Raw genomic sequence first — 24,581 nt, 5'->3', positions numbered from 1 at the left:
CATCTCCTCCCCACCGACCAACATATCCTTTTCACACATACCCTGTCACAACACAACATTCATAGCTTCATCATCAATTCAACTTTCCTCCAACCACACCACACCACACCACCCATACCTCTCCCTATATCCTCCACCACGCTGATAAACCCTTTCCCTTGGCCAGAGCTACCATAACATTGGGTCATTGTAGGAACATCCCCACTGAGCCACAATCCTGACTCAGTAATCCCTTATCCTTAGCCTATTCTTCAAAACACTGACTGTTAATCCCTACCATCTGGGTTAAACCTAATAATCGCATACTCTATGAATACCTCACCCACAGTCATCATACCTTTTTCACCTACATTCTTGCCCTGTGCAAGATCCCAGTCGGTTTATAGACTCCCTCCAACATGGTATTGCCCTGTCTCACAGCACACCTGCCCTGGAAGGAATACCACCCAAGATATTATCCTAGGATCTCGCAACCTCCTTGGACATCTCACTGCCGAAGTCTCTAAACTAATGGGAAGTGATCACCTACCTGTCCACCTCACCATATCCTACACACTGCCCTATCTCCCTGTTAATGCCATATATCATTACTGCCCAACCCCATGGGCCATACTCCTTCTCTGTGAATTCTGTCGTCTATATCACCTCTTCCTATGGACTTGTGGCTGGGATAAACTCACGTGCCACCAGCAAACACAGTGACACATTCGAAATTTACTCAATGTAAAATAACGGCTGGAGTGGCACCAGACACACACTACATTCGAAGCTACACTCCCATTACATTTTTCGTGTACTGTAAAGCATTCCACCGACTTATTGGCACCCACCCCGTTCCTCACTGCCCAGTCTTTCACAACAATCATCCGTTACATAACGACCTGTGCAAAGCCTATCACTTTGCATCCAATCTCTCTAACATCATTTCTATCCCTGGTGAGCATAGCTTTGAGTACTAATTACAAACTGTCCATGAATGCACAGGTACTACAGTCCATCCTTGGCTCCCAGCTAACGCTCCTACGAAACACTGGGCCTTAATTTAAATGAATTGAGTCTTTTCTTGCTACATGCCTCCAGAAACCCAACAGAGACTTGCCGAGCTCATGCGATGCAGAATCGCTGCTGTATTGCTTTCCAGAGATGGACCAAAATGCTGTTAAGTAGATGATCATAATATTTTGGCTCATCAGTGTTTGCTTACAGGTCACCAGGTTTTTTCCCCTCTTGATCGATGTCTCATCCACCAACGCCCCCTATGGCATGTGGGAGGAGAGAGGTGGGTGTATGGCAGCGGTAAGTAAATCCACTCTTCAGCCAGTAGACTTATTCTCTAGCTTTGAAGCTAAACACAAAAGCACAAAACAAGGAGATATGTTTACAATGAATTTAAAATTGTTTTAAAAGGGGATGTTAAGGGGAGGATGTAAGAAGTAATGCTGAATTCATGAACAGTTTAAAAACAGTCATACAAATGTGGACAGACGGCCTACATCTGTGGCGTGGTACACGCCTGGATAAGAAAGTATTAATAAACGACTATCGATTTGATACAAGAAAAGTGATTCATTCGACCAGTGACAAGTTTCCATTGATCGACCGTCCATTATCGATTATCCCGTGATCACTGCAATCGTCAGCACATGCTGCGGAGTGTCACTTTCGACAATGAGTGCATAACGGTGTGCTGCGAAACGTTTTAGCCTGCTCCAGCATTGTTCTCTGTCTATAGATCTGTCAAAGGTCACCACGTATCTTACTTGACAGAGTGTACGAGCGTCCAGAGGAGTCGACGTAGGGCACTTCCTCGCCTACTGGTGCTATCACCGTCCTTCAACCACATTCCACAGAAGCTCACGCCAGTAGATCTCTAACAGCCGACCATACGCCATAATACTCTCCCCTTTGTCATAGACTCTTTTGTATATGGATTTTCCCGTGTGCAGCCGGTATCATCACTAGAATGGTTTACCATTCGTCTCTGCTGTGCTTATGCGACGTGTGTGAGAAAAGTAGTGAGACTTACAACACTGCGAGCTGTGTTTTCCTACTTGTATAGACCGGCGTGATCGTTCCTTCCAGACGCTCAGTCTTTCTTTCAGCTCCTTAGGGCCATCACGTGATTTTTGAGAACGCCATCAGTGAAGTTGTGTTTTATTGGGTGTTACGAAAATGTAACAGTGGAATTCAGAGCAAGTTTTGTGTTAAACTTGGGGAATCCTTGCGTATGAGCTTTGAAAAGCTGCAAGAGCGCTGTGGGGAACATTTCTCAACAATAGCCCAAGGTTTTCGATGGCACATATTACTTTAGGAAGGTCGACAACACGTTGAAGATGAACGTCACCCAGCGAGACCTCCATCTACAAAATCAACATAACCGTCGAACGTGTGCGCGCTCGTGGGAGATTGTTCTTCTAGAACAAACTGTCAACCTTGTGTTTTCCAAAGATTTATATGAGCGGCTCAGAAAAAGTGTGTATCGAGCAAGACCAGACGTTGCAGACAAGTGGATGCTCCATTATGACAACTCCCCAAGTCACACTGCCACTTCCATTATTGAATTTTTGACATCAAAGGCCTTCCTGTTGTTCCACAGCCACCCTATTCACCTGATCTGAGCCCTTGTCACTTTTTTCTTTCCCCGAAATTGAAAAATGTCTTAAAAGGAAGCCATTTGGACTCGGAAGAACGTTCAAAATATTGTGACCGACATGTTAAAGGAAGCCTTTCAGAGCTGCTACCAAGACGGGGCAAACGAGTCCGCCGGTTTATAGCTGCCGAAGGGAACTACTTTAAAGAGAAGAACTTTGATAGATAAAAAACTAATTACTTTTCTCACACAACTTGCATACTTGGCAGTGGTTCTAATGAATTAGTTTATCAACGTATAAAAGAACTGGCAAAATTTAACCAAATTTCGTTCGTATATGACGTACTTTTTCGTCTAAGACATCTCTAACATGTTTATGGGTGGACGGCTCTGTAGTTGTCGACAAGTAAAAATGATGGATAACAAACTGGTACGGATTCCATAATTCATGAGGTCCCCAGGCTGATTAGCGACTGCACTGATGGATTTCAGTCGCTAAACGTCTAGGAATATTTATTCAGTTCACTTTTCCCAGCTGTGTGCTTCGAAATTTATTACCTCAAGTTCAGTCTACTTCACGATACTTTTCCAAAATCTAGCATTGCCTAGATGCCGCCAATTACCGTACCTGTAAGCAGTAAAAACCTAAGGCCTGCATGAGTCACAAGCTCAAACCAGTCACAGCCTAATACACCCAGCAGATAGTAAACTCCAAATTCATAAGATATCCTGATCATTAACGTGAAGTGAAAGAAAAAGCTTACATGAATTTTTGGATCTTGCATATGCGGCTCATTAAAATAAAATGTTACGTGAGAGATTAAAGCATTGATTTAAAGCTAGGCTGCTTTGTATCTCAGCACGCTAATTATTCTGAGGCGAAATTATCCACAGCAAGTAGAGCGAGAGTGGAAAAGAATATGTTTAATTTTCAGATAAGATATGATTTGAACAAACTCTCGCTTAACCTTAAGCAGCGCCTTGTTAGCATTATTTTTCCCGTTATGACGACAGAAGAGAAGACTACAAATTAAAAGGCCAACAAAACACGGATTTATGGAAGTGTAACGTACTGGAGGTTTACTCAGTATCAAGAGAAACTTCTAAAAACATTTATTTGACATCATTAGCCCAAATAAGAATCAAACATTGCTGCACAGTTGCATCGTGTTCTATCGTATTAATTAATTCTTAGCAAAAAGATTAATTCTCGGAATTATTGGCTACAAAGAAAATTTTCTTTTCAATATCAAAATGGGTGTGAGGAGCGTAAACATTTTTGAGCCAGCTCCCGAGTACACCACCCTCCTCGCAGCATGCGTCAGTGCGCTGCGGTGCCGTACCGCTCGGCTCGGGGCGCCCTCTCTTCGTGACCGGAGTTACTTGCAGACGGCCACGCGACGCTGGTGCTCGCTGCTCTGTCCGCAACTCCACTCTCCAGTTCACGTCACTCCACTCCCCCCTCTACAACAACACTCAGATATCGATTACACAAACCAGCTGCTTAGCTCGTGTCTCTGAAACACAGCCGAGAAACTATGGATCGACCGCGATCCAGCGAGGTCGATTCTTCGCCACGGGTCACTGCTCGCTTGGATCTTCAGGACCATCCTCACCCTCAGTTCCTAAATGCCATGTCCCTTACCGTCGAAATCAGAAAGTATGCCCCCCACCCCCATTCCTATCACCTAGATCATCTCCCTCCAAGACTCTGTCCTCAAAAAAATCTACCAATGGCAACTTCCACACAGACCTTGTCCTGAAACCCCTGCTTCATCTTCAGACCTCATTTCTCTTCCTCTACCTTCAGCATCGCTCCTCCTCATCAAAACCCCATACCTCCCAACTACTCCCCACTTTCACTGCAATGCTGACAAAGCATATCCCCGAGACCATGTCAGAAGAGGTTGACTCTGAACTCAGTTACAGGCCCTCCATAGAAATCTGCCACTACCTGCTGTATCTTCAATAACTCCAGTTCCACCTTCCTCATGCCCATATTCACAGAGCGTGCTCCCACCATCTATTACCTTCTTACAGATGGATCCTCATCTACGGCCACTGTCATAAAGTCAATCCCACCACATCCCCCCCACCCAACAAATGCAACAGACGCCTCCTATATATCGACCACCTTACTTATGATTGTAAGAATCCCCCGGCATGGCGCCATCATATACAGTCCTACTTTTTTAAGCAATGTCCCAACCTAGATCTCATCCCGTACATACAATGATGCTTAACATACCTGCTCTGCCAAGTGCAAGATCAAACCCCACTCTTCAAACCCGAATTAAATTTGCCTGTGCCCATGGGCCCTGAACTGTGGTACGATGTGGCTGACCCTGAGAAAGCTGTTTACAAGCCAGGTTGCTTGATACGTGCCAGCAAGGTGGATAAAATTTAGCAAAGAAAGCTTCATTCCATCAGAACTAGCTTGGGCATGCAGCTTTTTTTTAGTCATCAGTCCTGTGACTAGTTTGATACGATTTCTTCACGTTTTTCATGCAGTTATTTCGTCTCAGCTTTCCTGAACTTAATGCAATTTTGTCATATAATGACATGATGGACACCATGGCTGTTGTTTGAAGACAAATGTTGATGGTGTTAGGACAGCAACCAGCTACAAATTTACTTTCAGTTCCTTTATTCAAAGGGTACCGTTACCGGTTTCGAATCGTTGTGATTCATCCTCAGACGGTTTACACGCTTTCTTTGTGACATGTGGTGTGTTTTTTACAGGTTAATTGTCCTAAAATATAAACAATACATAATTATAAACATGCCACAACCAGACGGTTGCGTTACAGATTTTCGTTGCATGTGACTTACGCGAAACGTCGGTTTTAAGTGTTTGTTTTCATAACATTCGCCCAACAGATGTGAATACATTCCCACTGCATTCTTACTGTTGCACACGTAAATTGTTCTCAGTAAATACTTTAGATTTGTCACTGAGGAGATTTCTACCACGCATCACATGTTTTGATACATACAAAGAGCTTACAAACATATGAGTATCAAAGATACCATGATATATCGTAACATTTGACGATGATGTCCTATGTTTGGAAAGCATCATATATTCATGTACGCAACTGTAATGCCTATTACACAAGTACAGTGACACTGAATCTTTGAGTTGGTATTGTTAAAATAATTATATATATATATATATATATATATATATATATATATATATATATATATATATATATATATATATATATATATATAATTCTGGCATGTATCACATTTGAGTTTGTATATTTCTGATTTATGGTAGGGACTCTTGGAAGTATTTACATCATGGATTACTTTTTGTTGTAATTTATTATTTGTGGAAAAGCTGATTGTGATATTTTTCTTTTTAAATAAGTTTGCTATTTGGTATGAAAGTGGGCTTATGTGTGGGAGGGTAGCATATTTAGGTTTGGCTTCTTTGGCACACTGATTTGTATTGAAGTGACTGCTGTGAAGTGGATCTGTGGTTTTTGTCTGCATTTTGTTGTTGAATTTTTCTATTATTGTGGTTTTATATCTATTATTATGGGTAACTGTTTTAATTCTAATGATTTCATTTTGTTTGTATGTGCCACTCATTGGTACTTTTTTAATTCGGTGTTGCATTGTTCTGAAATATGCCATTTTTTGTTGGCAGGGGTGGAAAGATGAGTTGTCAATACTGACATCTCTTGTGGTAGCTTTCTTCAAATACTAAATTGATCTTATTGTTACTATTGCAGATTTTCAGGTCAAGAAAGTTAATGCTTTTATTAGTTTCGCGTTCAACTGTGAAGTTAATATTTTTATGCATTTTGCTTAGATCTGCTGCTAATGTATTTATTTCATTGCTTGTACCATCAAAAAGCTAGATTGTGTCATCAGTATATCTTCTGTAGTAGATTATTTTGTTTGAGATGTGCTGGTTGGTGAGCAGAATTTTTTGTTCTATATAGTTGATGTAAATGTCAGCCAATATCTCAGCTAAGCTACTTCCCATTTACAAACCATCATGTTGTTCGTACAGTTTGTTGATGAAGCTAAAGTAATTATGCTCTAGAATAAGTGAAAGTATTTCTATGAATTCACAGATCTCTGCAACACTAATTTTCTTATATTCAAGCAGATTGTTTCTTATAATGTTAATAGTCTCTTTGACAGGGATGTTCGTGAATAGATTGACTATGTCTAGTGATGCTAATTTAGCTGTTGGTGGGATGTGGATGTCTTTAATTAAGCTTATGAGTTCTTGTGTGTTATGTATGGTGTAATATTTTCAAATGTATGGTAGTCTCTTTGACAGGGTTGTTCCTGTATTTCACATCACTGACCCCTGCTGCATCTGGATTGAGCCTTTTCATTTGCCTTTTCAGATTTACTAGCTTACCTACCACGTTCAAGCTTCAGCCATTCCACGCTCTTAGTCGTAGAACGTTATCCTTTCGTTGGTTATTCAATCTTTTTGTCACAGTCACTCCCCTCTTGACACTCCCCTCCCGTAGACACGAATTGGGGACTACTCTGGAATATTTTGCCATCGGAGAGATGATTATGACTCTTTTTCAGTTACAGGCCAAATTTTCTATGCATGCACCTTAAGTGTCTTTAATGTAGTTGTTTCCATTGGCTTCTGCATCCTCATTCTTACGTATTTAGGGGAATTTTCTCACCCTCAACCTCTGTCCGCTCCTACCCTCTCTTTGACAAGGCCGTTGGCACAATGAGGGTGACTTCTTATGCCGGAAGTCTTCGGCAGCCAATCCTAATTATTAATCAAAATTTAAATGGTGGCTGGTTTCGAACGCGGGACCGAGGACGTTTTGGTCAGTAATACAACGTGTTCCATCTCGGCCTGAACCACAAACCCTTTCTATCGTTGTAAGGTCCTTCAATTATTCAAGAAGTGTCTCGAGTGCACCGAACACCGAAAGAGGCGTTTAACGTGCAGTTTGACGGCCTGAACTACACACCCTCAAACTCCAAGTTAACCGCCTTATTCAGTCTTCACTGCACTTGAGCTACTTCTTGAACCATCGAAAGACCTCACAACGGTAGATAGACTAATCACAGTGGTGGCGCCAGTAGCGGAGGAAATCGGCGCTAGTTGTATGATATTGATATACCTCCGAGAGTTGCCAACGTAATTTCTGATTTCGTATAAACATAAAGCACGGGTAACCGTCGCAACACTGCAGAGGAAGACCACTCTAACCTTCTCTCACCGCTTCACTCGTCATAGCTGTCTTAATTGGGGGGGGGGGGGGGGGGGGAGGGTAGACTTAAGAAAGGAAATCTAGTATGCCGAGAATTCTTGCGGGTTGTATGGCCGTGGTACCTGGAACTCTTCTATCCCTGACGTTTCGTCCAAAGCTACGTTGGACATCTTCGTAGGTGCTCCTGGTTGTGCTGAGCCTTTCCGACTGACGAGTCAGACGTCGAAGAACGGCCTAAATACCGCGGAAAGTGGGTGTGGTCTGGATTTCACGTGACAGCAGAGACAAACCTTGTTCAGGATAAAATGTATCGATCATAGTGCGTCAAAGATAAAAACTTCTTATCGATTCTGTAGTGCCACTGTCCATATATCGCTGAGTTTCACAGCTTCTTCTTTTCTATTAAAATTATCCATATGTTTATATATTTCGATGTCTTCTCTATATAGCCGTGGATAATAGTTCGTCATAGTACATAAAACTTCAGTTTCCGAAAATTTCACTGCGTGATCACCCGACTGAAGAGCAAACTTCGCCACAGTCGGCAAGGCACAGCACAACCAGGAGCACCTCCGAAGATGTCCAACGTAGCTTTGGACGAAACGTCAGGAATAGAAGAAGTCATGGACCACGGCCATACAACCTGGAAGAATTCTCAGCAGCTGAAACATCCGGTCGTGAAAGCCTTCATTGTATGAAGTCCAGTATGCCAACCACTGGACCACCACGACACGCCTCCTGCCATTCACATCGTGGACAAACAGTATATGCCTCCAATCAACTAATATACAGATTCTGTGTTGACTGATCCACCGAAAACACGCAGCATTATATGCAGCTGTGAATCGTTGCCATTTGCAAAGTATCTGATTCCAGTCGCCATTTACATGGAGTTCCTTTCGCTATGTTCCCTTCACAAACTTGTTGAGGTGGACTGGCATTCAGCGCCAGCAGCAATTCCTTAGGAGTTCGAAACCGTTTGTCATTGACCTTGTTTGACATTTGTGACCAGTCCCTGTCAGTTAAGATCTTTTTACGACTAGTATTCTTAGGCCATGTTACATAACTGCAAGTGGTATACTATATCTTGTAGATACGCTGAGCAGTTGGCATTGATACACCTACAAATCGGGCTGTTTTATTCATGGTGGAGTCACTGGTATGTCAATCACGATATCTCCTTTCAGGGATTCTGCCATGCCTCTACATTGACCCATCTATGTACACTGATTCCATACAAACTACTGACGTAGTATTTCCACCATCCAGGCACTAGGATACGGCTAGGCCTAGTTTCGATCACTTGTCTTGCAGAAGTGAAAAGCCCTGAGCAGCCCCTGGTCTCTAGTGGCAGTTGGGTTACCTCCTGGTCGACAGTCGGAAATCGGCTGTCTGTCTTCCAGAAAATTTTTCATTACCTTTTAGGCGTCTTAGAAGCACTGATGTGATGTTGGTTGCTGAAAATTCAGGCATTAAGCCTCGATACAGCATGGCCCACGCACACTGTTTGTGTGCCATGACGTGGGGAAATGGTGTAGTTATAACACCATCTGGTACCAGTTGTTAACCATCTGTAACGCTCTGAAGTGTTTCGTTCTCTCTTTACAGGGTAAGCTTCATTGACAGGTCTTACATGGACTTCCATTTACGAAATAATTAACAATTCTGTGCACAAACGGGCTGCTTCCTGGCTTATTTGTGAATTAATGTCAGTGCAATGCGCTATAGTTTTCTATATGTCGTGATATATGTCCAATTCGCGTGATTTAGGTAAATATACTGCAGCCAGCTTCCCATGTTTGTCTTATTGGACCTGATGATACTCCCTTTGGAATATTGAAAGCGGCTGTCACCGAAATAATAAGATTTCTACCAGAGGCTGTGTTCTTGGTTCTTTCGAACTGGGTTACGAAATAAAAAAAAAGAATAAAAAATTCACTGACCTTCTTATCTTTCATTAGAAATTTAGAAGTACATCATCATCATTAACTCCTTCTAAGGATTAAGTGCTGTAATCACCAGTTCAGATCTCTATCATCTATTCATCTACAGCTTACGAGGTCTATCTAGTTTCCTCTTTCCACTCGACCGATAAGTCATTATCATTTTTGGCAATCTGCTGTCCGTCATTCTGCCAACATGAGCCTTTCATTTCATTCTATTCTTTTCTGTCTTGTCATTAACTGAAAAGATTTTTAAATCTGTTCTTATTGTTTCATTCCAACCATTTTATTACAGTCCCTATCATGTCTAATGAACTTCACTTCTGCTGCTTGTTTGCATGATTTTCCTTTTTTTGTTCCTGTCCATGGTTAGGTACCATATACAAGAGTAGGTACGGCCATAAATTTGTAGAATTTAATTTGGTTTTATTTTCTTGTTTTCCTCCCCAAAGTTCTTTCAAATGTTCCACAGATAGCGTGATATTTATTAACTTTCTTCTGAATGTCTTTGTTCTAGTTGCTACTAATACTAGATCCTAGATAACTGAAGCGGGATACTTGTTCTAAAACGTTCTCATTTACTACTATTTTCGATCTTTCGTTTCAAAGCCATTATCTTTATCTTACTTGCAGATATAGTTAAGTTGTGATATACTGCGTATTGGATCAATCTACACACATCAAAAAAAGGTTTGCATCACCTCGGTTCCGAGAGTTCCGGAACCTGTACAGAAAACTGGAATAGAGCTCGACTTTTTCATTGCTCATAAAAACCACACATTGCATGTTTTACCACCATACAGCGAGACCTTCAGAGGTGATGGTCCAGATTGCTGTACACATCGGTAAATCTAATACCCAGTAGCACGTCCTCTTGCATTGATGTATGCCTGTATTCGTCGCGGCATACTATCCACAAGTTCACCAAGGCACTGATGGTCCAGATTGTACCACTCCTCATGGCGATTCGGCGTAGATCTCTCAGAGTGGATGGTGGGTCACGTCGTCCATAAACAGCCCTGCACAACAGCAACGGTTCCACGTATTAAAATTATTAACAGCCGACCAGTTGCAATGGATAAAGAATTCTTTACCTAGGTTTCAACAATTTTAAATTTGTCTTCTTCAGAAGGTGGCAATTAAAACAGCCCTTTTCAATCTATCCCAGACATGTTCGATAGGGTTCATGTGCGAAGAACATGCTGGCCACTCTAGTCGAGCGATGTCGTTATCCAGAAGGAAGTCATTCACAAGATGTGGAAGATGGGGGCGCGAATTGTCATCCATGGAGACGAATGCCTCACCAATATGCTGCCGATATGGTTGCACTATCGATCGGAGGATGGCATTCACGTATCGCACAGCCGTTACGGCGCCTTCCATGGACCACCAGTGCCGTACGTCGTCCCTAGACAATGCCACCTCAAAACAGCAGGGAAACTCCACCTTGCTGCACTCGCTGGACAGTGTGTCTAAGGCGTTCAGCCTGGCCGGATTGCCTCCAGATGGTTGTCTTGTTGAAGGCATATGCGATACTCATCTGTGAAGAGAACGTGATGCGAATCCTGAGCGGTCCATTCGGCATTTTGTTGACCCCATCTGTACCGCGCTGAATGTTGTCATGATTGCAAAGATGGACCTTGCCATGTACGTTGAAGTGGAGATGCTCATCATGCAGCCTATTGCGCAGATGGTAACAGGACGTCCTGTGGCTGCACGAAAAGCATTATTCAACATGGTGGCGTTGCTGTCAGGGTTCTTACGAGTCATTATCCGTAGGTAGCGGTCACCCACTGCAGTAGCAGCTCTTGGGCGGTCTGAGTGAGGCATGTCATTGACATTTCCTGTCTCTCTGTATCTCCTCCATGTCAGAACAACGTCGCTTCGGTTCACTCAGAGACGCCTGGACACTTCCCTTGTTAAGAGCCCTCCCTGGCACAAAGCAACAATGCGGACGTGATCGAACCGCGTTATTGACGGTCTATGCACGGTTGAACTACAGACAAAACTAACTGATCGGCTGTAGAACCCCCTCCGTCTAAAAGGCGCTACTCATGCATGGTTATTTACAACTTTGGGCAGGTTTACTGACATCTCTGAACAGTCAAAGGGACTGTGTCTCTGATACAATATCCACAGTCAACGTCTATCTTCAGGAGGTCTTCTTTTGATATGTGTATGTACTGCTCTTTGTAAATTATCTTCAGTTCAGTGAGAAGTTCATAATGAACATAATATCGAATACTGCTAGTGGCAACAATTTTGTAATGCCATTAAAAGTCACATGACTACAGATCTACTGCTCTGCAAAATATATACGTGTTACTGTTTCAAAATGGAATAGTAACGCTTGCACTAGAAGAGCTTGGGTCGAAATGGGAAGTGCTATTTACCAAGCGCGTATGACCTGTTTGATGGATACACGGAATAAACTTTAGTCTTCTAAACTCTGGATCTGTGTAACGGCTCACTTCCTTTTCCACCAGGGGCTTAGGAAAACTCTTAAAACAAAATGCCGAAAGTAATTTTGTAATTCGGCCTTGGGGTTTTCGCTTCATTTCCAGCACTCTCGCAGACGCCAGTGGCGGGGCACGAGAAAAAGTTGTCGGTCTCAATACGAGGGCGGCAGCCCGCAATTCTCTCGACGTCAAACGAACTTATCGACGTAATCGAAAACTCGCTTAGACAAATTTCCGCCGGGCGGCGCAAACTAAATTTCCGAACTTCTTGTGGAGCTTTTCAGAGGAAAATGCGTGGAACGACACTTTCTTTCAGAGACCAAATGAAATTTCCGGCCCGCCATGGCGTTTGATTGACGCACGAAATCATTTGCAAGGCGCAGGAAGCAGCCGCGAGACGTTTCTGCGAACCGCCGCGAGAGAGCAGCAGGGTTGTAGCGCCGCGACCAGAGGTACTTCTGAACAAGATTTTGAGTGAACAACATGAATTGTGGTACTTGTGTATTAAAGTTCGGTATCTTCCGTGGGCTGACAGCATTCCTGGCTACTACCGAGGACGTCCCGACTTACTTTCCCTCACACTTGCCGCCAAACAGGTGATGCGGAATGGGATCCGTCCAGATTCTTTCAAAGCAAACGAGAAACTGAAGTATTGAAACTGGTACGCTAGGCAATGAACGACATCGAATCAAAGGGGTCATTTTATTTCAGCAGATGAAATCGCTGCAAAGGCATTTGAAACTGTTCAAAATACATGTTACAATATGCCGGCCGAGGTGGCCGAGCAGTTCTAGGTTCTGCAGTCTGGAACCGCTCGATCACTACGGTCGCAGGTTCGAATCATGCCTCGGGCATTGATGTGTGTGATGTCCTTAGGTTAGTTAGGTTTAAGTAGTTCTAAGTTCTAGGGGACTGATGACCCTAGAAGTTGAGTCCCATAGCGCTCAGAGCCATTTGAACCATGTTACAATATGGACTAACAATATGACGGATGTTGATGGTTAAATGTCTCTCTCTACATAAGTTTTACTCTGTAACGAGTCTTTATCCCGTACAAGCTCACAAGCAAGCACTAGGCATTAGTGATAAACAAACTTTTGATTTTCATCCCAAGCAGTATATGTCGGTTGCAGCTGTTTATAATAGCTTGCCCCTTTAACATATTTGAACTGTCCCATACAGGCTGAAGGAATGAAAGAATGAAATCAGATTTATACTGCAGCTCAAAACAAGAAAGCATTAGGACGTACCTTTTGGCAAGCACGCAAAACCCAAGGTCAAGGATACGGAAAAATCAATTGAAACTTTCGTGTCCATATATATATTATTAGGTTGTATTCACATCCACTACAAAATAAAATGAATAAAACAAAATAATAAAGAAAACGCACTTATATAGGCTCCCTATAGTTCTACATTTACAAATTGTTGTATACTTGTATATTCTGTGAGGGATCTGTATTTTTTTATATTTTTTAATTTTTTTAGTTGGAATAAGCTGAAATGGTCTAAGCCCTTGAAGGGTGGCATTAGTTTTAATGTAATTCTAGTATTGTGTGTGTGTGTATTGTGTATGAAACCATGGACCTAGAAACGACGGAGAGGCTTCGTCCTGCCGTAGCCCTTAGTGGTTCATAATCCCACAAATGGCGACAGCAGTCCACCCACCTCACCGCCGCCCCACACCGAACCCAGGGTTATCGTGCGGTTCGACCCCCAGTGGACATCCCGGGGAACGTATCATACCAGACAAGTGTAACCCCAAATGAAGTGTTGGCAGAAGAGCCAACACCGTGTTGCTAGAGGAGGCCGAAATGCACGCGTTTAATTACACGCTGACTGGCGTGAGGTATTGCTCTTGACGGTACAGGTTTTATAATAAGCTCAATATAACTGGTAATGGTGCCTTGCTAGGTCGTAGCAAATGACGTAGCTGAAGGCTATGCTATCGTCTCGACAAATGAGAGCTTAATTGTCAGTGAACCATTCCTATGAACGTCGGCTGTACAACTGGGGCGAGTGCTAGTAAGTCTCTCTAGACCTGCCGTGTGGCGGCGCTCGGTTTGCAATCACTGACAGTGGCGACACGCGGGTCCGACGTATACTAATGGACCGCGGCCGATTTAAAGGCTACCACCTAGCAAGTGTGGTGTCTGGCGGTGACACCACACCAAATGTTTGAGTGGTATGGTAATGATGATGAACGCGTAGTTGGGGACAGTGTTTGCGTAGCAATCGTCGACATAGTGTAACTGAGGCGGAATAACGGGAATCAGCCCGCATTCGCAGAGGTAGATGGAAAATCGCCTTAAAAACAACCATCCACAGACTGGCTGGCACACCGGACCTCGACACTAACCCGACGGGCGGATACTTGCCGGGGACCGTCACGCCTTCCCGCTCGGGAAGCAGCGCGTTAGACCGCGCGACTAGACAGGCTGGCAGTTATAGTATCAAAATGGTTCCAATGGCTCTAAGCATTGGGGACTTAGCATCTGAGGTCATCACTCCCCTAGACTTAGAACTACTTAAACCTAACAAACCTAAGGACATCACATACATCTATGCCAGGCGGGATTCGAACCTGCGACCGTAGCAGCAGCGCGGTTCCGGACTGAAGCGCCTAGAACCGCTCGGCCACAGCGGCCGGCTAATTTTAGTACACTCAAAAGAGATGAATAGCCGTGAGTGACAGATGTATAGTATTTATGATTTTATTATTCATACAATCTGGTTTGACTGATGCTTAGAAAATAACAGAGAACGTGAGAGAAATATGATTTGGTTATCTGCCTTGCGGCAGGTTTTAGGAGGAGGAGGAGATTATTGTTTAGCGTCCCGTCGACAACGAGCTCTGATTATGGATGGATAGGGAAGGAAACCGGCCGTCGCCTTTCAAAGGAACCATCCCGGCACTTGCCTGAAACAGTTTAGGGAAAGCACGCTAAACCTAAATCAGGATCGCCGGAGACGGGTTTGAACCGTCGTCCTCCCGAATGCGAGTCCAGTGTGCTAACCACTGCGCCACCGCGCTCGGTGGCAGGTTTAGACTTCATAGCCCTCCGGTTTTCTCGGTCCTCTGCTTTGCTGTTCATTCTTTGGTACCAATGTTGCGGTCTACTGCCTTCATCCAACATCTACTATCTTCCTCGCCCTTCCCTCTCTTCCTCGTAATAAAATCTTCAGTTGGCTCTACTAGAAGGCAGTCTCGCCTCGGACAATGCCATATCCAGTTTAGCTTCTTATTCTTCACTGTGAGCAACATCCTACGAACCCCTATAACTCCTCTCAGTACCTCATTTCTGACTTTATCAACTCAGCTGATCTTCTCTGTTCTGCCCCATATCAAAATTTCGCAAGCTTAAGTTTTCCTCTCGTCCTACATTCTCAGAGTCCATGTCTCTAATCCGTACAAAGCCACTAACCACGAACGACACATAATTTAAATATGAAAAAGGCTCTTGAAGATGCATGCGAGGCACATGGGTTGGCAAAAGCCGTAACTATAATTGCTGTTGAAAGTGATAATGTCTGACGAAAGACTGTACACGTACACAGTATTAATTAGTTACTGTGGTAGCATTAATAGAATTCGTTTCAGTGATGAAAATGAGGCTACCGTAGCAAAAAAGTTCTTTTCAGTATCATAATAGTCTTTGTAGTAATGAATGTTGTATAATGAATGTTGTTTAATGAATGTTGTATAACTGGCTATTGCCAAGAATCCTATTGATTTCAGTCTGTTCGGAAACAAATGTAAAAGATAATAAAAATACCAGACACTGAGTTAACTATCTAAATAAAAAAAATAATGATACGAATAAAACCGTAACATTTAAGGCCATTAATGAGGTCACCAAGCAACTGTTGATGAAGTTTTGTCTACATATGGTAATTGCAGCTGCAACAGAACCCCCTACCCCCGACTCAACGATGTTGAACGCTATGATCCGAAACACTGGTGCCTACGCCAGCATTGTATTAGATTCTCCATAAATCGCCGCGTGCCCTCTGGGAATTTCTGTGAACTCAGTGATTACGTAATCTGGTGCAAAGCGCTGTTGCGGTCTTTTGACACGAGCTGCTCGATGCGCCCACAGTGAATTAGGGAGAAAGTTGTGTGACCGTATGGGTGTATTCTTGGGGTTATTGCGCAATATCCTTGTTGCATTTGTAAAAGTGGTAACTGTGGAAAAGAGATGAACAACTACTACAGTACTGTGTACTGCGTACGGCAGAGGAACAGTTCGAGGTGATGATCATTTGCATCAGAATAACAGTGAACCCGGTCGTAAAGCAACATGTCTAAGGCCACGATTTGTGGACAGTAACATTCGTGAAATGTACTGGATTACCCATAGTCCCGACCTGAATTAAATGTAACGTCTTTGGCACGTGTTAGAACGTCGGCTTCACTACAGACACCAGCATCCAACATAACTAGTTTCTCAAGTTCTTGCACTTGAAGAAGAATCGGTTGCCAACCCTCCACAGAAATTCTGACCCTAACTGAACCAGTCCCCAGCACAGCTAAAGGCGTCATAAAGCCGAAAGGTGACCACGTTCTGTGTTAACCGTCTAAACAACGAGCGGCGGCAGGGAGTACCACAACCCCAGAGTTCGCGGAAGTACGTGTTAGACCTCAGTCCCCTCACCTCCTGTTTATAGGAATTCTCATGTTCACCCTTCCCCTGAGTATTGCACGTGTATGTCTCCAGTTTTCTTGCATAGGCATTGAGAAATCATCCGTTGAACTGAAAACGTCTCCCTTTGCTTTTACCGTTGTTTGTGACAACCGTCGCTGCAGATTGGGGTAAGTATAATACCTGAAATTACCTGTTTGCACCCTTTTGCTTTTCTAGAAATAGGGGCAATGTACATGGTGAAGCTATACCTCAAATACTTAGTGGGCTGTCTGAGAACGATGATGAAGGGGTAGAGCCTCCATGAGATTTCTCCGATGAAAGTGAAAGGGAGGAAGCAAGTGTGATCGTGGATTGACGCTTGGAACAATCCGGGGACGAACATTTCAATCCCTTAGACGATAATCAAGGCAAGGTTTACCGTGTTAACGTCGGAAAAGATAGGGAAATACTTTTCATAAGCAACTCCTTATGTCTGTAACAAAATCAAAATAACATTATTGGCCGGCCCGACCCGTGAGGGCAGAGATATTTCGTCGGAATTGGATGCATTTATGACATTCGTTCCTACAAATATGACTGACAAATTCAAATGGCTCTAAGCACTATGGGACTTAACATCTGAGGTCATCAGTCCCCTAGAACGTAGAACTACTTAAACCTAGCTAACCTCAGGACATCACACACATCCATGCCCGAGGCAGGATTCGAACCTGCGACCGTAGCAGCAGCGTGGTTCCGGACTGAAGCGCCTAGAACTGCTCGGCCACAACGGCCGGCTATGATTGACAAAATTTGTAGTTACACAAACCAATATATTTCAGTGCAGAGATGTACAATTCAGTACACGAGGGAAAGAGATTCTAGGTTTACTTCATCTTCGGAAATGAAAGCTCTTTGTGAAGCTCTATTCTCGAACACTCTCAACAAAACTAGCCTCGCTAGTGGCCGAAGAGCTTGGAAATGTAATGGTACAAGGATGATGGCTTGCCGAGCAGCGTTTTTTTATCGCAGATATATGTTCCTACTGAGAAACATCAGGTCGGATGAGAAACAGTATGATAAACGAGCAGCCATTAGGGAGATATACAACAAATAACAGTAAAAATACTTACTCCCTTTCAGAAATTGTGACCATTGATAAAATTCTGCTTCCCTTACAAGGTCCGTGTAGTTTCCTCTAATATATGCCTGCCTAGCCGGCAAAGTACGGTCTGAAACAGTAGAGCATTTTATGTGCACAGTTTTGAGACATACTGCTGCAAACAAAGAAACAAAGTGAAAGCCCTTACTTTACATGGAACAAACACTTCGACATAGTCAGGCGACTGGTTCAGCCCATCTAAGGTTCTCGAAGAACTGTGACCATCGACAACTACTACACTAATAATTCACTGCACAGTTTCTGCTGGAAAACGGTCTAACATTTCTCGGTATAATGAAAAAGGATACAAACGAAATTCCCTCAGACTTTCTGGATCTTAAATCCCGAGAAAGGAGTTCTTCGCTATTTGAATTTCAGGACCGTTTCACCCTGGCACCCTGGTATCCTATATCGAAGAAGAAAAAAAATGTGTCCTCCTGTTATGTAAAAAGCATGGTTGCAAGGAAATAGACACAGAAACGTGAAAAAATACACCAATAACGGACTACAGCCACACTAAGGTGGCGTGGATACAGTTGGTCGAAAGTGTTCGCTTTATTCGCCTTCAAGAAAAACGAAAAGGTTTCCGCTGGCAATATTCTATAGATATTTGGACATCTGAGTAATAAATGCACACGTATTGTGGATGTGGACTAATATAGACCAAACACGTAGCAGACAGGCCTTCCTGGAAAATATAGGTTCGGGGCTCCTTAAATAACACAACAAAGACCGAGCAAAACTTAAGAATTTGCCAAAGGATGTATACAATGAAGCACCAAAAAAAAAGTATTGCCATGCGTATTCGAAAACAGTGATATGTTAACAGGCAGAATAGGCGCTGGGGTCGGTAACGCCTATGTAAGACAACAAGTGCCTGGCGCAGTTGTTAGATCGGTTATTGCCGCTACAATGGTAGGTTATCAAGATCTGAGTGAATTTGAACGTGGTGTTATAGTCGGTGTACGAGGGATAGGACATAGCATCTCCTAGGTAGCGATGAAGAGAAGATTTTTCCGTACGACCATTTCATGAGTGTACCGTGATTATCAGGAATCCGTCAAAACATCAAATCTCCAACATCACTGCCGCCTGAAAAAGATCCTGCAAGAACGGGAGTATCGATGACTGAAGAGATTCGTTGAACGTGATATAAGTGCAATCCTTCCGCAAATTGCTGCAGATTTCAATTCTGGGCTATCAACAAGGGTCATTGTGCGAACCGTTCAACGAAACATCATGGATATGCGCTTTCGGAGCCGAAGGCCCACTCGTGCACCCTTGATGACTGAACGGCACAAACTTTTACGCTTCGCCTGGGCCCGTCAACAACGACACTGGAGTGTTGCTGTCTGGAAACATGTCGGACGAGTCTCGGTTCAAATTCTATCGAGCGGATGCACTTGTACGGGGATGGAGACACCCTCATGAATCCATGAACCCTGCGTGTTAGCAGGGGACTGTTCAAGCTCGTGGAGGCTCTGTAATGGTGTGTGGCGTCTGTAGCTGGAGTGATATGGGACCCATGACACGTCTAGATACGACTCTGACAGGTGACACGTACTTAAGCATTCTGTCTGATGACCTGCATCCGTTCATGTCCATTGTGCATTCCGACAGACGTGGGCAAATCCAGCAGGACGGTGTGACACCCCTCACGTCCAAAATTGCTACACCGTGGCTCTTCTGAGTTTAAAGACTTCCGCTGGCCAGCAAAGTAAGCATTCTGTGTGATCACCTGCATCCATTCATGTCCATTCTGCATTCCGACAGACTTGGGGAGTTCCTACACGACAATGCGTCACCCCTCACATCCAGAATTGTTACAGAGTGGCTCCACGATCACTCTTCTGAGTTTAAGCACTTCCGATGATCACCAGACTCTCCAGACGTGAACATTGTGGAGCATATCTGGGATATTTTGCAACGTGCTCTTCAGAAGAAATCTCCACCCCCTCGTACACCTGCAGACTTACTGTTAACCCTGCAGGATTTATGGTGTCACCTCCAGCACTATTTCAGACATTATCCGAGACCATGCCACGTCGTGTTGCAGCACTTCTGCGTGCTCTCGAGGCCCCTTCACGATATTAGGCAAGTGTACCAGTGTCTTTGGCTCTCCAGTGGATATAATTCCCTCAGACTACCGAGAACCAACTAACAGCGAATCTAGGAGACAATCGAATGAAAAAAGAGTAGATCCGTGCCAGGAATTTGGTCGACACAAGAATAACAAGACTGCCGTACCTTGTTCAACAGTCAAATATTTTGTATGTGAGACTCACTCAACACGCCAAGTAGTTTGCAATTGCTGTCGTCGAAGAGAAGATGTTGAAATAGAAGTGCAGAGCGATTGATATTCAGTGTTTTCATATTTATATGTGTTCTAATATCATAAGTTTCAGTTAAAATGAGAAATACAGGTATATGATTTATACTGTAATTATTCAATATTATATATTACTGCAAGCAAAACTATTGGTATTATAATATAAAGGATAGTTACATATTCATCCCCTAAACTGGTACCGAAGTTAAAATAAATATTATTTTTCTGTGACGTTTAATGTGCTTATGTTGTACTGACATCATACAAGTGATAATAAACACAAAAATGTACTGATGGTGTCATTTTTGAAACGCGGTACCCAGGTTCGCGCGCGGAATCTAATGAGATTGTGACGCACGCGGCGTTTAGAGGGCTAATGTCCATTAACTGGTGTTCAGTTTCTTTTTACGAGCTATGGCATGTCGGACGGGGCAAACGATGTAGCAAAAGTCTGATAAAAGAGAGATGGCTGTAGGAATCGTCACCTACTCCATTAACAAAAAAATGTTCAAATGTATGTGAAATCTTATGGGACTTAACTGCTAAGGTCATCAGTCCCTAAGTTTACAAACCCAAATTATCCTAAGGACAAATACACACACCCATGCCCGAGGGAGGACTCGAACATCCGCCGGGACCAGCCGCACAGTACATGACTGCAGCGCCCAAGACCGCTCGGCTAATCCCGCACGGCTATTCCATTTACACAATAAGGAGAATAAAGAACGTGGGCAAACGTAGCTATATGTGGTTTTCAAAGCTTGACTGTCTCGGGAAAGATGCAGAAAAATTAGAAAACGTGAAAGTTTATACTTAGGTACTATTGACGAAGAGGTTATCAGAGGGCTGAAACTTAATTCCCAAGTGACTGCACCGTCTCGAATGATCTGGATGACGACGGGACTTATTATTGCTAAAGTTTGGTGATCTCATTCGTCACTTCAGTTTTCACTCCGCGACATTACTTTTTGTTTAATGTTTAGACACTGAAGCCAGATACTGTTTTACAGTGTAAAAGCACAAAGACATTCATAAAATAAATGAAAGCTTATTTTTTACCAGGAATATCATTTTAAAATTTTGAAACTTTGTTTTGGGATAACATCGCCAGTAAGACTATTTTACGGAATGATCATTTCAAATGGACACAAAATAACTTACAGTGGGAGTAAATTAATCGTGATATGTAGATCGTAAAGTGAGACGGAACTAGTGCCGATCTATTTGCGAACGTCAAACTGATAGCTTTAACGGTCGCAAAGCCAACGGTGCAAGCAGAAATAGCAGTGAAAATGCGGGGAGCAGTCGCGGGAACAAAGACAGCACACTCTGCTATTTACAAATAATTTCCCAGCAAAAATTTAATTATTTCACAGAAATAAAAGAATGGCAGCAATTCATCCCGATGCACACCCAGTGGCGCACGCAGTAATTTCAAAATTCCGTTCGATCGAGTGGGTTGCTGGACCACGTTACCAGATCTCTCTGTCTCTCTCTCTCTCTCTCTCTCTCTGTCTATCTCTCTCTCTCTGTCTCTCTCTCATCACGCTAACGGAATATTCCGACACCGTATTCTCAAATGTCCTACGTCACTATTTACTGATTACCTTCCAATTAAGCTGTAACATCTTTAGCAGATATACACTGTTTCACGAAAATTGCAGCATCTGTCCTAGAAGCGAGCGAGGTGGCGCCTTGGTTAGCACACTGGACTCGCATTCGGGAGGACAACGATTGAAACCTACTCGTACATCCGGCCGTCCTGATTTAGGTTTTCCGTGATTTCTCTTAATCGTTGCAGGCTAAAGCCGAGATGGTGCTTTTGAGAGGGCACGGTCGATTTTCTTGCACACCCTTCCCTAATCCGATGGGACCGATGACCTCGTTGTTTTATCCACTCCCCCAAATGAACGAACCAACTATCCTAAAAGGTCCGCGACTGACGTTCTTCCTGGCGTATAGGCGACGGCAGCGCAATACCTACTGACTAGAAACTGTAAACAACAGGTGTGCATTCGAACAATCAGGCAGTGTTGAGTGGCGGATGTGCGGCTGTAGTGTGCAAAGTTGTATCACAAATTACAGTGGAGCAACGAACTGAGCATCGGTGAATAAAGTGTTCAAGACTGTCTCCAGAATGTTTTGAAGCCGAGAAAAGAGTGTGCAAAGCACTGGTGGATACAGAAAAACCTCAAGGAGGGAGCGCAAAATATATCCTGAACTACCTTTGTGTATTGTGTATTGAACTTGGGACCTAGAAACGACGCAGAGGCTTCGTCGCGCCGTAGCCCTCAGTGGTTCACAACCCGACAGCAGGCCACAGCAGTCCACCCACCTCACAGCCGCCCCACATCGAACCCAAGGTTATTGTCCGGTTCGGCCCCAGTGGAGCCGTGGAGCCCCCTTCCCCCCCCCCCCCCTCTCCCCATCCCGGGAACGATTCATACTAGACGAGTGTAACATCAGTGTTTGTTTGGTAGAGTAATTATTGTGTACGCGTACGTGGAGACAGTGACTGCACAGCAATCGCCAACGTAGTGAAACTGAAGCGGAATAAAGGAAACCAGCCCGCATTCGCCAAGGCAGATGGAAAACCGTCTTAAAAACCATCCACAGGCTGGCCAGCACAACCGGACCTCGCCCCTAACCACTGGGCGGATAACGGCCGGGGACCGGCACGCCTTCCCGCTCGGGAAGCAGCGCGTTATACCACGCGGCTAGCCGGGCAAGTTAGCTACCTTTACTTTTACCGTAATAAAAAAGAAAAGTTAAGTGACATGCAAAGTTTAAGGAAGTTTTATTTAAATTGAATATACACGTATACAAATGCAACAACCGTACATTAGCACTAAAACACACATGGTCACACTCCGTGTATTTCTAGTATCACTAAGCACAACACTAACTTGAGTCCGTGGTAATACCCAATAATGGCTGTTGTTCACTTTTTTTATCACTTTCAAGTTATCGTGACGATTGTAGCTTGCAAACTGACTACCAGATAGCACCTCTGCTTCCCATACATATGTGGCTCGGTTGTTTCGAGAACATTCGATGCAAGAATGTTCGCTTCCGGACGTTTATGGAGTGTGATCAAATACCTAATGTGAAGGCGAGAGCCAATACGTACCTTACGAGGCATAATATAAGGGAGAGTTTCCAGTGATGACGTCATCCGGCAATTTACGTGCGTGGAACCTTTATTGTCGATTCCGTTCCTTTCTAGTGCACTCGATACACGTCCTACATAGTAACAATGCGTTTTTAGGAATCTTCTCGAAAGTCGCTATTACTGGAGATATACTCATCAGTAGTTTCTCGTATTACGAGTTAAGTATGGGAAACTATTGTTACGTTATTAGTAAAATTATTGTTAAGAGTTCAAATGGTTCAAATGGCTCTTAGCACTATGGCACTTAACTTCTGAGGTCATCAGTCTCCTAGACTTAGAACTACTTAAACCTAACTAACCTAAGGACATCACACACACCCATGTCCGAGGCAGGATTCGAACCTGCGACCGTAGCGGTCTCGCGGTTCCAGACTGTAGCACCTAGAACCGCTCGGCCACCCCAGACGATTGTTAAGAGACTCGTAACAATATTTTTAATGTAAATTACTAAGAATTACTATTACCATTACTTCACAGTCAACTGATCAGTCTCACATTTCCACTTGCTACAACTAGGAATTTTTACTTATTCATTTTTCATCTTAATATTTCTGCTTCTGAATGTAAACTAGCTTCCTATACGGCAAATAGTCAGTATTTATAACGCTACGTATTGAAGGATCTATGATCAAAAAACGATGAATATTTGCGACTTTTCTCCAACAAATACCATACAGAATAACTTATCGAGATCACTAGAATGGCTGCGACTTTTCTCGTAGGTATGTGTTAACTATCTATGTGCCAGACAGAAACGTATAAAATACAATGAATCAACTACCCGCGCTGCCCCCGTATACATCCGCCACTGGTGCAAAATTTGTCACACCCATCTTCACCACCGACCAAAAATAACGAGGCCAGCACGCCTGCTGACCTGTTGTTGTTGATGTGGTCTTCAGTCCTGAGACTGGTTTGATGCAGCTCTCCATGCTACTCTATCCTGTGCAAGCTTCTTCATCTCCCAGTACCTACTGCAACCTACATCCTTCTGAATCTGCTTAGTGTATTCATCTCTTGGTCTCCCTCTACGATTTTTACCCTCCACGCTGCCCTCCAATGCTAAATTTGTGATCCCTTGATGC

The sequence above is a fragment of the Schistocerca nitens genome, chromosome 7 (genome assembly GCF_023898315.1).
Source record: "Schistocerca nitens isolate TAMUIC-IGC-003100 chromosome 7, iqSchNite1.1, whole genome shotgun sequence".
NCBI lineage: Eukaryota > Metazoa > Arthropoda > Insecta > Orthoptera > Acrididae > Schistocerca > Schistocerca nitens.
The sequence above is the reverse complement of the archived record's forward strand: the minus strand, read 5'-3'. Positions refer to the sequence as shown.